The sequence below is a fragment of the Solanum verrucosum genome, unplaced genomic scaffold (genome assembly GCF_900185275.1).
Source record: "Solanum verrucosum unplaced genomic scaffold, falcon-dt-bn FXZP01000043.1, whole genome shotgun sequence".
NCBI classification, from domain to species: domain Eukaryota; kingdom Viridiplantae; phylum Streptophyta; class Magnoliopsida; order Solanales; family Solanaceae; genus Solanum; species Solanum verrucosum.
Window position 1 is genome coordinate 452,632 of NW_026020181.1, and position 20,016 is coordinate 472,647.

The 20,016-nt window shown below is 38.4% G+C and overlaps 2 protein-coding genes across 6 annotated transcripts in view; one reads left to right on the top strand and one right to left on the bottom strand.

Moving 5' to 3' along the window:
• Positions 1–20,016, bottom strand: part of LOC125829219 (elongation factor 1-alpha) — a 369,546-nt gene that overhangs the window by 286,261 nt on the left and 63,269 nt on the right. The gene's annotated exons all lie outside the window — the stretch shown is intronic.
• LOC125829220 (elongation factor 1-alpha) overlaps positions 1–20,016 on the top strand; it is a 248,290-nt gene that overhangs the window by 178,200 nt on the left and 50,074 nt on the right. The window lies entirely within an intron of this gene.

The window sequence follows — 20,016 nt, forward strand, 5'->3', positions numbered from 1 at the left end:
AGGTGGCACAAATTTTTAAAATCAGTCAAAAACCATTTTCATTCAAAACAAGGAGCCACAAGCTCAAATATCCACAAGATAAGATCAAAACTATCAAAACACAATTTTAGATAACAAAACCCAATATGCACAAACGAAAGCAAACCACAAGATGAAGGCATGGAAATACCTCACCACACCCACAAAATAAAAGCAGTTGTCCTTAAATGTAACTAGCAACACAAAAATCAATAAGAACAACAGAAAGGGAGGTAAAGTTATCATCCTATCTACTCGGTCGCTCCATCTGTTGGGGCATCAGTGCTTGAGGTCACATTCTGGTCTTGGGCATCAGTGCCCGGGGTAACATCAACACTGGATCCACTAGAGCCTGTCACGGAAGTCTCTCTCAATGATGTCTAAATGGCTGAATGCACCATAGCCTCTTCAACCTCAGTTAGACCCTCATATTTAGTCTCCTCTTGAACACCGAGTTGTGCCTCATCAGTTTCAGCCTCAGACTCTGCAGCCACATCATCAACTCTAACCTCATCTCTGGTGGTAGCCGGAGGCATATTAGCATAAGCTGGCATATTTGTGTCCAAGTCATCAAGGATCTCCACGGTCCCAAAAATCATCGACATATGTGTGGACTTCAACTGGTACACATCTTTTCTCAACTCTGCAATTGTAGCATTTAAGGTCGTCACCTCATGAGTGGCTTACTGACCTCTCTCACACACCTCTATCCTTGCTATGAGGGCATCAATAGACTCTCTAAGGGGTGTCACAGCAGCAATGGGAGCTCTCTTAATCATCCGAGGGGCTGTAGCCTCTAGCTTGGAGTCATGCAGATCAGTAGAATAGGATAGATACCCCATTCGTAATAGCATGGCCTAGGTGAGTAGAGGTCGGGATGAAGCAAAACTAACTGCAGACCTAGGAGGCAGGGCAGCAGTAGAAGAACTCGGAGTCATAGAAGGGGCTGAGCTAGAAATACCTAAAGGCCTAGAGGCCGGAGTAGGCAATATTTCCCGTGCAGGCAGTGTCTCAATGTCAACAACCGGGGATGCATCCACTTGGGATGCCCTCTTCTTCTCAGCCTCATCCTTCAAATACTCATCCTCAATGAACCGAATGTTGGTGGAGGAGGTGGGAATCACTTCTACGTTCTTCTTCTCATCATGTGGCACCCAGGCTCGTCTGTACAATTCAGTGAGCAACACTGGGAATGGGACATATGTATGACGCTGCTTGGCCCTCATGGCCATCTCTTGTCCAATGATCATACCTAAATTAAGGCTCTTCCTAGCAATGATAGAGCCAAGATAGGCTGCCTTCGTGTGGCAGAGGATAAACTCATTTTGGGATGGCATGATTGTGCTACTTATGAAGTCGAACCGGTACCTCACTGCCACATTGAGGTCTTTCTTCTCGATTAGCACTTAACCCTTTATCCACCTAGGGGTGTTGTCAGACAAAAGAGGGGCCAACTAGTTTTTCATGTCCTCCAATGAAGTTCTCTTAATCATGCTCTGGTAGTCATCTGCAATATTCTTAGTGCACTCCAATACTGCATTGATATCGTCACTATCACACTTCACTTTCTTACCCCTGACAACCACATAATATACTGGCTTGAAGGTAGAAGCCTTCATTTTTCCTTGTGGGACCAGAGCTCCATAGGCAATGTAAAACTCCCGGACCCAATTAGGAATGTAAGGGCCATGAGTTTTAGTAAATATATGGAATTTATGGGATTTCAAGGTGCTCCAGATCTCCGAATATATGTCCACCACACCATCTGTGGATAGTCTCTTCTCCTCGATGATAGTCCTCAGTCCCTTGGCCTTTAGTCTGTTGAGAGACCGGGAGGAATACCCTATGCAGGTGATTCTGGGACCATAGCCTGATATGGAACATAAGGAGAAGGAGGACTGGTTTGAGGAACCCAAATCCTAGACGGATCATCCATCCTCTTGGAGTGCATTTCAGCTCTCCGGTCTAATAACAACTGATAATCCTCAGGCTCAGAGATGGAAGCCTGAGGATCCTGGTGCCCCCCCTCACTTTCAGAAGTGGTGAGGTGAGTCGCGTAGACTCCCTCACTGTCGAAGCTGACCTCTGGTGATGCAGCAGCGGGCGCCTTGCCCTTGTCTTTGCCTTTCCCACCAGTGATAGAGAGTTTAGACGCCTTTGTTTTGGATGCCACTGCATCCTCATTGATGACGATTCCCTTTACCCGTTTGTAGGGCAGCATGTCTCGTCTGGGTACCTTGGGTCTAGCCATATCTTCAAAACACATCTAATAGAGTTAGAAAAATTTTAAGAAAACTTGCAGAATTTCAAGTTGCAGAAAGACTCGTCGAACCAATCATGAGTCGCTGAGTCATTTTGGCGAACTAGATCGGGCTCGCCGAAAGGACTGGCCTGAAAAATTTCCAAAAAAATAGCAGGTCGGCAATGTTCAGGGCCTTTCAGCTAGCCTAAACTAGCCCGCCGAATAATCCAATGTATTTTAGGGGTTAGGGGAACAGAAAGGGCGATCTAAGGAACCTTTCGGCGAGTCGCCGAGTGAACTCGACTAGCTCAGGCTTCCGGCCGAAAGTTACAGACTCTAACTAAGCCAAATTGAGAAATTAAGGGCTATCAAGGGGGATGCTGGCGAACCGCTGAACTGTTTGATCGCCAAACTATCCAACGTGCCAAATTTCAACCACGTTTCCCAAAATCAAGCCTGCAACCCCCGAAATCAAAATCAAACTCACACACAATGCAATATACACAAGACCCATGCCTCCGGGGTACTCAAACTTCCCCCGATTTGGCCAAAATTGGCAATTTGATGACTTTTGCCCTTAAGAATGACGTCAACCGCTCTATCATTGGGAAAATTACATCATTTGGCTCAATTAGGGTTACTCAGACTTCACCCAACTAGACCCAACATAAAATCACCGCAACCCAATAGTTAAAGTCGATTTTAACGTATTAAACAGGGGACTCATCATTTTAATTAATTAGGCACAATTTTGAAATACAAAATAGGCAATCCAACACATCAAATATGATTCAACACAGGCCCAGCACACATCATTACAAAATTATCAAAGGCATTCGAGTGCAACTACTATTCTAGAGTTTGGGGTTCGGAAAACCAACCTGATTACCAAATTTAGAATTTAATATGCTAGGCGGCAATGGAATCCAAATCCGAGCACGAGATCAAGAACAAAAAATGAAATGGAAAGTATTTAAGATCTAAAGTGTGGGTGAGAGTGTACGAAGTTATAAATGAGGGAATATGAAAGATTTTGAAAATTTAAACTGTTTGGCCTTTTAAAACCTTTCAATTCGCGGCCATTTCGGCGGTATTAGTCGACCACGCCAAACCACTCGATGATGCACCGAGTGGCAACTTACCTCACCTAGGTTTTATAGGACCTCCAGTCAATTAGGGGTCCAAACGGCGGACAAAATCGGGCTCGCTGACCTCTTAGGTGAGTTGTCGACTGGACTTGTGGCTCGCCAAACTGCACATTCTCCAAGACATTCCACTTTTCAACCTACACAATCAGCACCCGTTATTCAAAAACAACCACAGAGCATTAAAAACTTGGGTTGCCTCCCAAGAAGCGCCTTAGTTAACATCGTGGCATGACGCAAGTACCCATTCAAACTTCATTCTTGGGGTTTTCCATAGTATCACTAGGCAAGCCCCCTTGTTGTCTTGGGTTCAGATGAGATGAAATTTGACCCATTTGGGTCTCTAACTGCTTAATTGAGATGGAATGAGAGGTCACCATCTAATTCAGAGTCGAGACATCCTCTTCTATCTTTTTCAACACTTTGTCAGACTCTTTGACTTTGTTGAGAATACGTGAGAGCATATTTTCTATCCAGTCACTCTCAGAGTCCTTGGGCTTTTAATGCTCATGGGGAGGAACATACATATCCTTCTCCCCATCTCTACTTTATCCTTGGTTACCACCCTGCCTTGGGTCATTTGCACGATGACTTCCTCCTTGATTGGCTAAGAAGTTTACTTCCTTATTGTACAGCGCTTCAAATTCCACGACATTTTTGGCCAAGGTATCCAACTGGGTCATTATTTTGGCCAAGTTTCGGTCTCTCTCTTGATCTTTTGTAATTTGTTATTTTGTCATTTTACAAGTGAGATGAGAGACTTGGTCTTCACGAGTATATCATACCTTGTTTATCTTAGTTGTGCAATCGAGGAGTTGGGACACTAGTGCGTAGGGCTGTCGCATTATACCACCCGGAGAAAGTTGGTCAGTCACTCTTCTGTTTACCGAATCAAGACCTCTATAGAAACATTCCAGCAGCATCTTATCTATAAGTCCATGAGTTGGGCACTGCAGCACCAACTTCTTAAACCTTAGCCACGTCTCATGGATTAGCTCACCCTCAAAGTGCTTAAAGCTTTGGATACTATCCCAAAAAGTCATCATCTTCGAAGAGGGAAAGAATCGCACTTGAAATGCAGTACTAAGCTGTTCCCACGAAGTGATAGAATATCTTGGAAACTCAGCTAACCACTTGCTTGCCTCACCCATTAGAGAAAATGGGAACAACTTCAACCGGACAGGTTCTTGCGATATGTTCTTAAATGAGAACGGTCCACAGAAATCAACAAAATTTCTTATATGCTCATGGGGATCCTAATGAGCTAGCCCTCCAAGCAAACCCTTCAGTTGAAGGAGCTAAAGCATGGTGCTTGTGATGTGAAACATAGTGTTTCCTTCAGTTGGAGGCAAATGAATGACCCCAACACCGCCCATTTGGGCTGGTTCATTGATGTCTGGGTCATTGACATCGTTGAGGTTTCCGACATCATCTTGGTGGCCTACTTGGCTACCATTACTTCCATTAATGCTCATTTCCTCCATTATTTTAACAAGCAACACAAAACCAAAAATAAAAGTAAATAGATTCAACTACAGCTAAAAAGAAAACAATTCAGCTACAATAAAGCAATTTTAAACAACACCACTCATCGGCAGCGGCCATTTTGATTTAAACGTTTCAAGCACACCTCATCCAATTCTAGGTGTCAATGATCGTAAATCAGTATAAAACCCAACTAAATAAGTTGGGATAAAATCCCACAAGGAGCGATACGTGTTTTAAATTCAAATAGGAAGTGCAAACATGGTCTAATCAGCCATAGGAAGAGAATTTATCGCAAAAAGACATTAATTAAATAAAAGGGGTGACACGAATGTCAAATGGGGGTTTTGGTTGTAATTATCAACTACAAAGAGTAACAAAACTTCAAAATAACAATAGGGAGATGGATTCTCGGGATGTGATTGATTATAGGCAAATATAGGCATATGGGTAATTGCAACAACTAGTAAATAGCTAAATATCAGTGAATAGGCTAGACTATAAGGGAGATAGTTTTCTCTCAAACAACTACCCCAAATCAGGTGATATCTTTCGAACATCGCAAGCATGACAATGAAGAACAACCCACACCTTAATCATTCACTCTTCAAGCTAAATGTGTGGGATTGGGTTTCAGATTCACTCTCTCGAGCTAAACCCAAATCAACCCAATACCCACAAACCATCAATCAATAATCTCAGTTCGAAAACCTCTCTTTTGAGCAAGCCAAGAACACAAATATAGAACTACATTTGAAACTACAATTCTTAAATTAAACCACCATTAATGACTAAACTCACATAAAAATAGCATTTAAACTAGTAATTAGTAATACCCATAAACTAATTCGACCCATAATCACATGATCACACCCCAAGAATTGGAGTTTTAGCCAAACATCATAAAAAGGTAAAAACTGTTACCAAATCGATTATCCATCAACTTGGTAAGAGTGATTTAGTCTTTACAATGCTCAATTTACAGAATATTCGAAACCCACTTCCAAAATCCCCAAATTGAATCTCTAAAGTTCTTTAAAAAAATTAAGAAAAACTCCAGAGAAAATTGTTCTGAATGTTCCAAATAAAAGATAGATACTCAACTAAATGTTCAAAATCTAACTTATAGTCACAAAAAATAAGCCACGAAGGGCCATTCGGTGAACCACTCGGTGAGCCGCCCTTTGACCTTTTTCCATCGTCGTTTCGCCTTGGCATTCAGCATCCTCAAGATCTATAACTTTGGGCGATCTATCTTGGCTTTGCGAAACTATTTAGCGATCCACCGACTGCTTATTTTCCTCACCGACTTGGTTCTTTCCTTTCAGGGCTTGGTACATTGGAACTTTAGGCGGTCAGATAGCCACTCAGTGATTAACCAAGTGCCCTTGGCTCACCAGGCTTGCCTTTCTTCATTTCTTCAGTTTGTTTTGTTCTTTTTTGCCTGTTAGTGTCCTTGCTTTGTTCCTCAATCCATATACCTGAAAACCAAGGATTTAACATTAGTTTATGGCACAAATTAAGCATTTGAGGAAACTAAATCTATATAAACAAATCCCCAAATGAGTCCAAATCTCATATTCATTACTCAACTGTCTCATTATGCTCCGGAGATGGTTGCTGATATGAGAAGCACGATGAGCCTATTTGTGTCTAGATTGTCCCGCTTGTCAAGCAAAGAGGGTAAGGTTGCTATGTTGATAGCGGACATTGATGTATAGCAAGGCTTATGATCCATGTGCAACAGGTTAAGGAAGACAAGTTGATAGATAGGGAAGAGTTCCATAGCAAGAAGGCTAAGACAACAGGTAATGAGTCCGCACAGCAGAAGGCTGGAAATGTGAATCGGTCATCTTTCAAACAAAGTCCAATTGGACCTGCTCCATCATCTGCTAGTGCACATGCACCAAAGTAAAAAGGTGAGTATAGGAATTAGAATTTGTAGAACCTCAGAGCTCGACCTATTCAATCTCAGGGTAACATTGCACAAGGGGCAAACTGGACTCATATATGTGCTAAGTGTGGTAAGAACCACCCAAGAGCATTTCGTAATGGCTCCACGGGTTGTTTCAAGTATGGTCAGACAGGTCACTTCATGAGAGAGTGCCCAAAGGGCAGGGTAATGGTAATGGGGGGAAATAGAGCCTAATCCTCTTCAGCAGCTTTACCAGACAAGGCTACACCTAGAGGAGCTACTTCATGGAAAGGCGGAGGAGCAAACCGTCTATATGTTATCACCAATCACCAAGAGCAGGAGATTCGCCAAGTGTTGTCACTGGGTTGACCAAAGTCTTTACTTTTGATGTGTATGCATTACTTGATCTAGGTGAGAATCTATCTTTTATGACTCCGTATATTGCTAGGAGGTTTGATATTCTTCTCGAGCGACTTCTTAAGCCCTTCAATTTTCCACACATGTTGGTGAGTCTATTCTAGTTGAGAGAGCTTATCGTGATTATGTCATCTCTGTCAATCACAAGGACACCATGGATGACTTAGTCGAGTTATACATGGTGGACTTTGATGTTATTCTAGGTATGGACTGGCTTCATGTTTGTTATGCCTCAGTTGATTGTAGAACTCGTTTAGTTAAGTTCATGTTTCCTAATAAGCCTGTTTTAGAGTGGAGGAGTAGTTTAGTAGTGCTTAAGGGTCGTTTCATTTCGTACCTTCAGGCCAGAAAGATAGTTTATACGGGGTGCATCTATCACTTAGTCCGAGTTAATGACTCTAATGTTGAGACACCATCTATTCAGTCAGTTCCAGTTGTGAGTGAGTTTCCAGAGGTCTTTCAAGATAATCTTCTCGGAGTCCTTCCTAAGAGATAAATAGACTTTGGCATAGATATTCTTCCTAATAATCGACCTATCTCTATTCCTCCATATAAAATGGCTCCAGCTGAGTTGAAATAGTTAAAAGAGCAGTTGAAAAATATTCTTGATAAAGGTTTTATTCGACCCATTGCCTCACCTTGGGGTGCTCCGATCTTATTTGTGAGGAAGAACAATTGTTCACTCAAGATGTGTATTGATTATCGACAGTTAAACAAAGTCACAATAAAGAATAAGTATCCCCTTTCGAGAATCAATGATCTATTTGATAAACTTCAGGGTGCCACTTTCTTTTCTAAGATAGACCTCTGATCTGGCTATCATCAGTTGAGAGTAAGAGAGAGTCGTATCCCAAAGACAATATTTAGGACCTGTTATGGTCATTATGAGTTTCTTTATATATCTTTTGGCTTAACTAATGCTCTTGCAGCGTTCATGGATCTTATGAATAGAATATTTAAGCCACATCTTGACATGTTTGTTATCGTGTTTATTGATGAAATTCTGATCTATTCAAGGAATGAGGAGGATCATGCTAGTCATCCCAGAATAGTTCTCCAAACTCTCAAAGATAGAGAGTTGTATGTTAAATTTTCCAAGTGTGAGTTTTGGCTTGAGTCTGTGGCGTTCTTAGGCCACAATGTTTCTGAAAAAGGGATCCGAGTTGACACTCAAAATATTGAAGTTGTGCAGAACTGACCTAGACCCACATCTCCAACAGATATAAGAAGTTTCTTAGGATTGGTTGGTTATTATAGAAGGTTTGTCTAGGGGTTTTCATCTATTTCATCCCCATTGACTAAGTTGACTCATAAAAAAGTAAAGTTTCAATGGTCTGAAGCTTGTGAGAAAAGCTTCCAGGAATTGAAAACTCGGTTAACTACTGCCCAGTATTGACCCTACCGGAGGGTACATAAGGCTTTGTTGTGTATTGTAATACGTCCAGAGTTGGACTTGGTTGTGTATTGATGCAGAATAGAAAAGTTATAGTTTATGCCTCCGGACAACTTAAGATTCACGAGAAGAATTACCCGACTCGTGATCTCGAGTTGGCAGCAGTAGTATTTGCCTTGAAAATATGGCGTCAATACCTCTATGGTGTTCATGTAAATGTGTTCACCGATCACAAGAGTCTTCAGTATGTTTTTAGTCCAAAGAGCTTAATCTTAGACAGAGGATGTGGTTAGAGTTACTCAAGGATTACGACATGAGTATCCTCTATCACCCAGGTAAGGCTAATGTTGTTTTTAATGCCTTGATTAGGTTATCTATGGGTAGTACTGCCCATGTTGAGGAATTCAAGAAAGAATTGGCCAAAGATGTGCACAGACTTGCACGATTAGGAGTCCGGTTGTTGGATTTCAATGAAGGTGGAGTGGTGGTGATGAATGGGGTTGAATCATCACGAGTGTCCGAAGTGAAAGAGAAACACGACCAAGACCCCATTTTTCTTGAATTAAAGGAAAATGTTCATAAGCAGAAAGTGATGACTTTTGAATAAGGGGAAGATGGTGTGTTTAGGTATCAAGGTAGATTGTGTGTGCCAAAGGTGGATGAGCTCCTAGAGAGGATCATGGAGGAATCTCATAGTTCTAAATATTCAATCCATCCTGGTTCCACAAAGATGTATCATTACTTGAGAGAAGTCTATTGGTGGAGTAGCATAAAGAGCTGTATTGCAGATTTCGTGGCTAAGTGTTCAAATTGCCAACAAGTCAAGGTTGAGCACCAAATTCTCGGTAGTATGGCTCAGAATATAGATATTTCATAATAGAAGTTAGAAATGATCAATGTAAATCTCATTACTGGTTTGCCACGGTCTCGTAGGCAGCATGATTCGATTTGGGTGATTGTAGATCTGATGACTAAATCAGTCGATTTCTTGCTGGTAAAGACTACTTATTCAGTAGAAGATTATGCAAGATTATATATTCAAGAGATAGTCAAACTTCATGGAGTTCATGTGTCTATCATTTCAGATAGAGGTGCACAATTTACCACATAATTTTGGAAGTATTTCCAGAAAGGTTTGGGTTCAAAGGTGAACCTCCACTTTACATCCTTATACTGATGGTCAAGAAGAACGCACTATTCAGACTTTAGAGGATATGTTGAGGGCTTGTGTGATCGATTTCAAAGGTAATTGGGATGATCACTTACCTCTCATAGAGGTTGCTTACAACAACAGTTATCACTCCAGCATCTAGATGGCTCCTTATGAGGCCCTTTATGGAAGAATATGTAGGTCTCTTATAGGATGGTTTTAGGTTGGTGAAGTGTGTTTGATAGGATCAGATTTGGTTCATCAAACTATGAAGAGAGTGAAGACCATTCAAGCAAGGTTGAAAAATGCGCAAAGTCGTCATAAATCCTATATAGATTTAGGATAAGAGACTTGGAGTTTGAAGTGGATGACTGGGTTTACTTGAAGGTTTCACCCATGAAGGGTGTTATGAGATTTGGTAAAAAGGGGAAGCTCAGTCCCCTGTATATTGGTCCTTACAAGATATCCAAGAGAATCGGCAATGTAGCTTATAAGTTGGAGCTACCGTCAGACTTAGCACCAGTCCATCCAGTGTTTCACATTTATATGTTGAAGAAGTATATGGGCGATCTGCCACTTATTATACCTATTAAGAATATTCGTATTAAGGACAACCTATCTTATAAGGAGATACTAGTTCAGATTTATTATCGTCAGGTTCGCAAGTTGAGAACCAAGGAGGTTGCATCAGTCAAGGTCTAATAGAGGAATCAATTTGCTGAGGAATCTACTTGGGAGGCTGAGGAGGATATGAAAAAGATTTACACACATCTCTTTGCTTCTGCAGAGATACCAAAATAAGGTACTAATTTTTTTCTTGGTACTCTTTTTAAAGTCTAAATTGTGTTAAATTCCATGTTGGATGTTTGAGTTGGGTGTTGATGTTTCCACCCTCATTTATATTTAGAGTGATCTCATTCGAAGATGAATATTCCCAAGGGGGAGATATTGTAACACCTCAGTCTTTGAAAGAGCCAAATTTAGAAAGAGCTAAATTGAGATTGGTACAAGTTACTCTTCAATTGTGAGTTTTGGGTCAACTTCAAATGACCATAACTTTCATCACTGAGTTAGGTGACTCATGAGGTATAAAAATGAAGGTCATTGAGTCCTCTTTCCAACTCCACCGAGTTTGCTAAATTCTGAGTTTAGATGAATGAGATATGATTGTTTGAGTGCAGCCTTTCTAGTTAAGGCAACTCATCCGTTTTATGGAGGGGTATTTTGGTATTTTTCTTACCCCACTAAGTCCAAACGTTTTTTCACTCTTTTAGGGGTGTAAACTGATTGCAATCAGTTTTAGTCATTCAAAAAGATATTAGCGTTTGTTTAGAGAGAGGTTCAAGAGGAGAAAAAAAAAGAACGTTCAAGATTATTGCAAGCTTTGAGGATATTCACTAAGAACTTTATTCTTACCAGGTATGTAAGTTTTCATAGTGTGGGTTTGTTCACCCTTATGCCAATCATGAGTTTCCTTTATGAATTCGTTCATGAGATTGAGTATATTGAGGTTCTTGTTGAGTTCTTGAGGTTTTGCTCTTCATTCTTTAATAATGGAGTTTCATTGAGTTCTTGAGGTGAGGGTCTTGCGAGTGAGTGTTGTTCTTGGTGGGTTTTGATTTGATTTCATTGTAATTATGTTGGGTTTAAGAATCCAACTGAGTTTGGGAGGAAATCGTTTGATTCTAGATGAGTTAGGCCTTGAATTGAACAAGAAAAATTTGTCGGACTTCCAGGGCACAGGGTGGGACGGCGCGCCAGTGAGGCGCCAAAGGGGTTGGTGCCCCGTGCCTGCAGTTCTCCAGAGTCACCTGCCCCCGTTTCTCTTCTGTCTTTTATTCCATTTGAGTTCCTTTAAATCGTGTCTTCGCTCTCTTCTTAATTATAACTATCTAAGACTTCATAAATCATCGATAGATCCTATATATTCTAATCATAATTCTTGAATTCACATTTTAAATTCAAGGTAGAGTTAAGATTACGTTCGAGGGAGTCTTTTTAAGTCATTTTGAGAAGTCTTCTACAATTGTTTATAACTTATTTTATGACTTGAGTAAATGAGTATGAGAATGACGAGAGTTGAGTTCATATTTCAAAATTAGTATGAAAGGACTAAGTATTCCCAAGTATGTAACACTTTTACATTTAAAATAAGAGGAAACCTTGATTTCAAAATGAGTTCATGAGGAGTTTTTAAGCATTATCTCTTTTAAGAGAACCTTTTGAGTAATAATCTCAAGTTGAAGATGAGTTATGTTTTTAATAATATGAGCATGATTTATATATATTATTGGGATTAGTATTGAGCATCGATATGGAATGAGTTCAGACAACTCAAAATCTGCATAAACCATGTATGCCGACATGGGTAAAGGGTCATACTTTTTACATAGTTCCTTATTTCTTTTAAGCATAGCTTAGTGGATCCACTTAGTTGAGGATGTCTTATACTCCGACAAGGTATAGGACAGTTCTGGCAGTGTGGGCGAGACGTTGTATCATCACGTAGCTCATAGTGATGGTTGTCTGTTAAAGAATCACTCATATAAGAGTAACTAGTTTATTGATGTATTTTTATGTAAATTTGAGTTATTATCTACTGTTTTAAAACAATATATATATATATATATATATTGCATCTTTATTGTTGCATTCATATTGTGTTGAGTTGAGATGTGTCAAGGTGAGTATGTTCTCTTTTTTATCAGTTTATCTTTGTATCGCCATGTTCAGTGTTCCCCTTAAGTTGAGCCCTATTTTCTCTGAGTTGAGTTGAACTATGTTTCTTTGAGTTGAGTGTGTTGAGAAGAGGTAAGTATGTTTCCTTTCCATCAGCTCAAGTTTATGTTTATGCTTTAGAATTACCTTTACATGCTCATGCATTCCATGTACTGACGACATTTTACAGGTATTCAAGGTCATCAATAGAAGCTTCGTTGATACCACTTGTCGTTCTAGAAAACTTTGGTGAGCCTTCTTATATTTCGGAGTACTTCATCTTTATCTTAAAGTTAGTAGTTTTGAGATGTCATGGGTCTAGTCCCCATATCCTTCTGTAATAGTAGAGGCTTTATAGATAGACAAATTTGAGTAGTTTTCAGTATGTATCTTCCTTGAGTTATTTTTACAAACTCTGAGTTGTCTATTGAGTATTGTTCAGATTACTTTAAAGTTGAGTTTATTGAATTTAACTCAGTTTTTAAGCTTTTGTATGCTTGAGTTAGTCTTTCGCTTGTAGTCAGCCAGGATGAGGGTTTGCTTGGGGACCAACAATGGTTCTCGAGTGTCGGCCACGTCCAGGGTGTAGACTCGGGTTCTGACATTTTAGCTCTTGCGCCTCTATTGGTTTGAGGAGGATCAGTAGAAGGATTATGAACTGAGCCTTCAGTGCGCAAGGAAAGAACATGATTAGGATTAGGACAATCCTTTACTTTATGATCGAAGCTACCATAATTGAAACATGCACCAGAAGCTCTCCTGCAAGAACCATAATGATTCTTTCCACATTGTGGACAAGTGGGAACGTGAGGCTTGCCTTGGCCATAATTTAGAGTGCTAGCTATAGAAAAATCTGATTTGTTTTGCTTATGTTGAGCTGACCATTTAACACTACCAGCCTTAGAATCATCAAACCTTCCCCTGTTGGATGGACCTCCAAAATCTGATCTAGGCTTTCAGAATTTGCTTTCATTTCTACTAGTTTCTTCCTTATCAGGTCCTTCCCAAGTAAAAGCAGCAGACACTAATTTACAAAAGTTCTCATGTTGCAGGATTGCCACATTCTTTCTGATGGAATCATTCAAACCATCTTCAAATCTCCTGCACTTGTTTTTTTTCCTCTTTAATAATACCTCCAGCATAACAAGAGATTCCTGGAAACTTATGTTGATACTCAGCAATAGACATGCCTCGTTGCCTTAAATTCAAAAACTCATTTTCTTTGCATCACAATAAGTAGGTGGGACATACTTCATACGAAATTCCTTAAGAAAGTCATCCCAAGTAAGAACATGAGGTTTTACCTTGGAATTTGGAACACTTACCCACCAATCATAAGCATCCTTTTGTAATAGTGAGATAGCATACTTAAATTTGGCAACATTTGAACACTCCAACTGCTTAAATACTCTCTACATGCACTCCAGCCATTGTTCAACAGTGCTAAGTAAAAATTTCAATAGAATAGTCATAAACATAATCATATCATCATCCATGGAAAAGCACAATTAATTTACTAATCCAAGTCAAGACATCCTAGAATATATCTTTAAGTCTTGAATCATGCATGAGCAAGAAAACCTTTCACCAAACCATGATCCCTTAATGTGAGAAATTCTTTCATAATTCATACATAGGTGAGAAAATCCTTTCACAATTAATCGATGCTTATCTTAAAGCTATCTAGATCATAGACAGTTCTTTTTCATAAATCATGCATAAGTTCATGAAAATATCATTCATTGATTCATAACTATTCTTTAAATTTATGCAAATTAGGGTTCATAGTCAAAAATCATGATCAATGCATGGGTTCACATGGAATTTATTGGAAAGCATATGATGAACCTAAATAATCATAATATGATCAAAATCAACAACTTAAAATCCATATAAATAGAACCCATGAGGATTTGAATGAAAACCTAACCAATTTAGGGAAATTGAATTGGAGAATATTTTGGGACTCAATGGATGAATGAAACCTATTGATGAACTCCCTACATACATTGATCTTGAAACCCTAAGCAGTTGATAAAGAAGGGAAACTTGAACTTGAAGAACCCTAGCTTATTCTTCCTTAATATAGAGAAGATTTTTGAAGAAAATCTTAGAGAGGATTTGGGAATTTGATTGAACGAGAGACTTGGAGAACTTTAAAAGTGTAAAGAGTACTTATAGTGCTTTGAATTAGGGGTAAAATGACGTAGTATAGGCATAAGGTGCATACAAAAAGACCTAGATACCCTTTAAAATAACTACCGAACAACCCTACGGTTGTGACCTGCAGTCCGTAGGTCTTTAAACGGCTCATCATGATCAACCGTAGACCCAACTTTAGAAATTCAAATATTCAATCATTTTCCACGAGACCTTTCTATGGTCCATCGAGCTATCTACGGCCCATAGACCTCATTCGTAGAACACAAGTTTTACTCCAAAATATTACTTATTCTGGAACAGATCTATGGAACCTTCCTATGGTCCGTAGAACCAACTACAACCCATCAAAACCTTCTGTAGACTTGAGGTCCTAAATCAAATCTCTGGATCATTCCTAAGAAATTCATCTACGACTCGTGAACCTTCTTACGGTTCATCCTGTTTGTCTGTAGGTCAAACTTTAGAAACTTGAAATCCTTTCTACGACTCATAGGACTTCCAATGATCCATAGATTGGACTCGTAGTTTCCCGCAAGCAAAATTTTGTATTTTTCAGTTCTTTTTTACTTTCAAACTTCTGAGATATTACAATCCCCTTTTTCATTTTCTTAAAAAACAATAATATATGTTTTCTTAAATCATACGAAATGTTAAAAAGATTCTAACATTTTGTCCATTAATTAGAAAATATCAAAATAAATAATTGTGATACGTTAATAACATGATAAACCATGAAAGATAGCACACATGATGTTCATAACTAATCTATATACAACAATAACTAATTATAAAGTTCTTGAGTTCTCAACTATTGTTCCTTCTTGCAATTCTTTAGGTTGTCTTTTTCTTCTTAAACACTCTTGAAATTATTTCCTGACAACTGTGAGGTAAGATCTTCTTCATCAACTATTGAGACATCAATTTTCTTTATCGTGTTAGGTGTCTATGCAATAGTGATCAATGTACCTTCAGTGAAATCCTATATATATAAAAAGTAGAGATTTTTAAACTTAGTTTTGAAGGACCATTGTGTTTATATTCATTAAACGAATGGACAATGTAAGAATATTAATAATATGTTGTAAAATAACTATGAATTTATGATCGTCAAGACTAATTTGGTTATCATTTAAGTCTTGATCCTGAAAAATGTGTACAAAAAATAATTTAGTTAAATCATAAAAAATCAAACCTGATAAATGTTTGAATATAATATAATACTTTGAATCTCTCTGCATGTGTAGGAGGCCTGTATTTTTCAATAATATCATTGTCATCAGTAAATATAACAACTCTGAATACTTCATCTGATTTTTCTCTTTTATATTTCTTTTCATGTTTATATTTAAATTGAATGGTATTATCTGGATATGTAGTTCAATTCGTAAGTTAAAGAAAGGTATGTAATTCATAATTTGAAGTCAAATAGAAGGAGGTAGACTCTTAGGGCCCGTTTGGCCATGCAATATGGAATCATGATATGGTATCATGGTATGGAATTATGAGATGAAATTGAAGTTTTGTTTGGACATGTGATATGGAATTTTTGTGTTGTATATTTTCTCATAAACATAAAAATCATGTAAGTTGTAAAACTATTAAAATATCCCCCATTGTTTATTCAATCTTATCAAATAAACAAAAAATTATAAAATCGCATAATAAATTATTACAAAGCTATTTTTTCTCCACTTAAGTAACTATTTCATCTAACTTTAATTTAATAAAAAAAATTGAACATAAATTGTAGTGTACTAGTCTTTATGGTTGGGTATAAATAATTATGCATTTAAGCCTATCCAACCTAACTTTCATATCAATTTGTTAGAGTAAATGAAGAGAAGACATTTCACTCAATGTTCAAATAGATATAACTATAGTTGTAATAAATACAAAATGGTAGAAGTAATAAATTAAGTGTAGGAGCAATGAACAGAACAAATATACCACTCAACAATCGGTTGGTGTGAGTTAAAGTGACTATATGTTGGTGTAACGACCTGATTTCATAGTTAGGAAAAAGCAAATGAAGAAAGAATTGGGGCCAGAAAACTTTTTCGTAGTAACTTGGAATTTCCCAACCTAGTCCAGATTTGGACGAAATCAGACTCATTAAGGTGTAGGAAAATCAAGTAATTAATTAGAGATATAATTATGATTTGGACCACATGAGTAGATAGCTAAGACGTTAAGGAACCCGTACGACTTTACGGAATCGAATTTGGGCGAGTAGAACTCCCAAAGATGATCTTAGCGTGAACGGGTAACATTCTGTCTCCGTGTAGGCTGCCAGAGCGAGATTGGTGTCGCCAGAGCGGGGCCGCAGTAGCGGGATGGGTCCGTTGTAGCGTGCTAGACGCGACTTAAAGTCGTAAATAAACCCCTAAACGACCTTATTTGGCACTTTTCAATTTTTAGAGCTAAGGAACAAACCCCAGGCGACTCCTACTCGTTTTTCACCATTCTTGAGGCTAAAGGTAAGCTTTTCACTCCCCAAATCCATTTTTTGATCCATAGAACGTAATAGAATGGCTGAATATTGATTGGAGAGGGTTTTGTTATAGATTCTATGGTGGAAACAACCCTAATTTGGATAGTTAGGATCATGGGTTTGATCTAGGGTTCATAGAATAGTTAGTAATTCGGGTAATTAGTGATTGTTTATTGATTCCCGTATTATAATTGTTGTTTGTAGACCAAGAACAAGCGGAATGAATCCGAAAAGGGAAGAATCAACTTTCTTAGGGGATTCAAGCTTTGTTCGAGGTAGGTGATGGTTGTGACTTCATGTTGGTGTGATATATGTTTGTAATTGCTCATTATAATGCATGTATGGATGTGAATGTTGCATTATTGATCACCCTAATCGTAAATGAGGATAATTGAATAATTGTATATCATGAATCACCTTTTGTTGTATGATTATGAGAATATACATTGTGATTGTGATTGTGATTTGTTGAATGGGATCGGCTGCCATGTTACGGCACACTAACTGGGATCGGTTGCCACGTTCCAGCATAAATATAGGATTGGCTGCCACGCTCCGGCATAAACATTGGGTCAGTTGCCACGTTTCAACATAAACATTAGATCGGATACCACGTACCGGTATGTTAACAGTTTGGGTGTGGCTTCCATGAGAGGACAATTGAATTGGGTTCCGTAAGAGGACCATTGAATTGTGTTGTGTATCTATTTGTGATGATTACGTTCATATCTAATGATGATTGATATTGGAAGACTGGATGTTGCTCTAAATTGATAATCAATGTGTATTATTGAGAATGTGGGATGCTACATTGATTCTGAAAAGATGACTAATATTGTATATATATATATATATATATATATATATATATATATATATATATATGTTCAGGTGTATATATGTTCGGTATATATCTGTTTTATAATGTTGTGGTTACTTACATGTGTTTCACTTATTGGGATAGTCGTGTGATCCTACCAGTACACTGTGGTTGTGTACTGATACTGCACTTGCTCTTTCTTTGTTGCGTACAGGGCATCTTCAGGTGGCTATTGATAGACATCAGCTAGGTGACTAATGAGCGTGACCGAATTCAAGGGTGAGTCAGTTCTTTCAGGCTGCCATGGATCTTCCTTGTTTTAAGTTCACCCTTTTCGGACTCAGACTTTTGTTTAACGTATTGTTTAGTTTCGGGGTTGTACCCCTTGTTCTTAGATTTGTCATTAGTAGAGTTTTGGCACATTGACTTTCAGGTTCTAGGGGTTGTTCTTCCGCATTAGTTTGGTTAGTTAATTGTTTAAACATTTGGAGTTTATGGGAACTTCATTTTTGTTGTTATTTAAACCTGCTTCCGTAGCTTTAAATGTGTATTACTTTGGTTAAGTTGATTAGTTGGGATGTAGTTTTGGTTCTCCCACCGGAGGGTTAGAGTGGGTGCCACTCACGATGGTCTGCGTCGTGACAATGGGTGAGAATAATAAATTTTATGTCGGTGAGAATAATAAATTTTAAAATGTAATGATGTGATTATATATTTTATTTACATATGAAATAAATGGTTAGTAGATATAAATATGAGGTTGTTTTAACAAAATATAAACTCGTGGATCAATTTTTATATTAAAATATCTCAAATCATGATATGGAGTTCTCATATAACTCCATATCATGGTTTTTGGAGAATATGGAATCAGTGTAAAATAGCATGTCCAAACGCTGATTACATCTCACGATACCATATCGTGATATGGTACCACATGGCCAAACGCCTACTTAATTATTAGATGTAACACTATGAATTGCATGAATTGTACAAATCACCCATACTCTGTTGTTGCCTGAGAATTTGAAATTTTATTTTTGTTATTTTTTAGGTGTTGATATGAAAGAATTACATGTTAAATTGCATCAGTCAATATAATGTGTAAAATTGTTGGTTTTGAAAAATGTTATCCAGGTAAACTATTATCCAAAAATTGTAACAATCCCTCGACTTTATGTTTACATCAATCCCTAACTTATATTAAATCTCATAATAATTGATAGGAGTCCAACTTAATCACAAGAAAAAAAACTTATGATAAGAGAGATCAGGGGTGGATCCACGTGGTCTCCAGGGGTTCACTTATGAGTCAGGGATTTTGACTCATTTAGGGCTTGATATTCAGGAAATTAGTGTCCTCAATGCCTATTTTATGCTCATAACTGATGTTAAAATGTCAATATGCAGCAATAAAGGCAAAAGAGCAAGGCAAGGACACTACGAGGCATAAAGGAACGAAAAAGCAAAAGAAGTTGAAGGAAAGCAAAGTTGGGCCTTGCCAAAGCCATTCGGTGAGTCACCGAGCAGACCTTCAGCTCACCCAATGCTCCAGCATGCAAGCCCATGGACAAGACCAACTTAGCGAGCAGATGAGGAGTTCGGCAACGCGCCGAGATGATCGGCAACGCGCCGAGCTGATCGGCAATGCTGATCTCAATCACCGAAAGTTACAGAACAAGTTGGTGAGAAGACACGCCAAAAAGGCGAGAAAGGGAGCACTCGGCGCATCACCGGTCAGGTCGGCAAGCCCGACTTACTTCGCCGAGTGACTCCGACGCTGAAATTCTAGGAAAGTATAAATGTTATTTTTCAAAAGAAGAGAAGAGATCTGAACAATTCTAAAACATTTCCCCCATTGTTCATTGCTGGGTTTTTTATCTTTTTACACATTTGAGCAAGGATTTAGAGATTGTGAGACTTTTTGCTTTAATTTGTGCATTTGGAGACTTGTGGATCGTTACCAAAGCTAATGGAAAACTTAGTTGGTAATGATTTCTTGTTCTTTATTATGTTTGGCTAAAACCTTCATTCTTGGGGTTGTGATTATGTAGTTGAA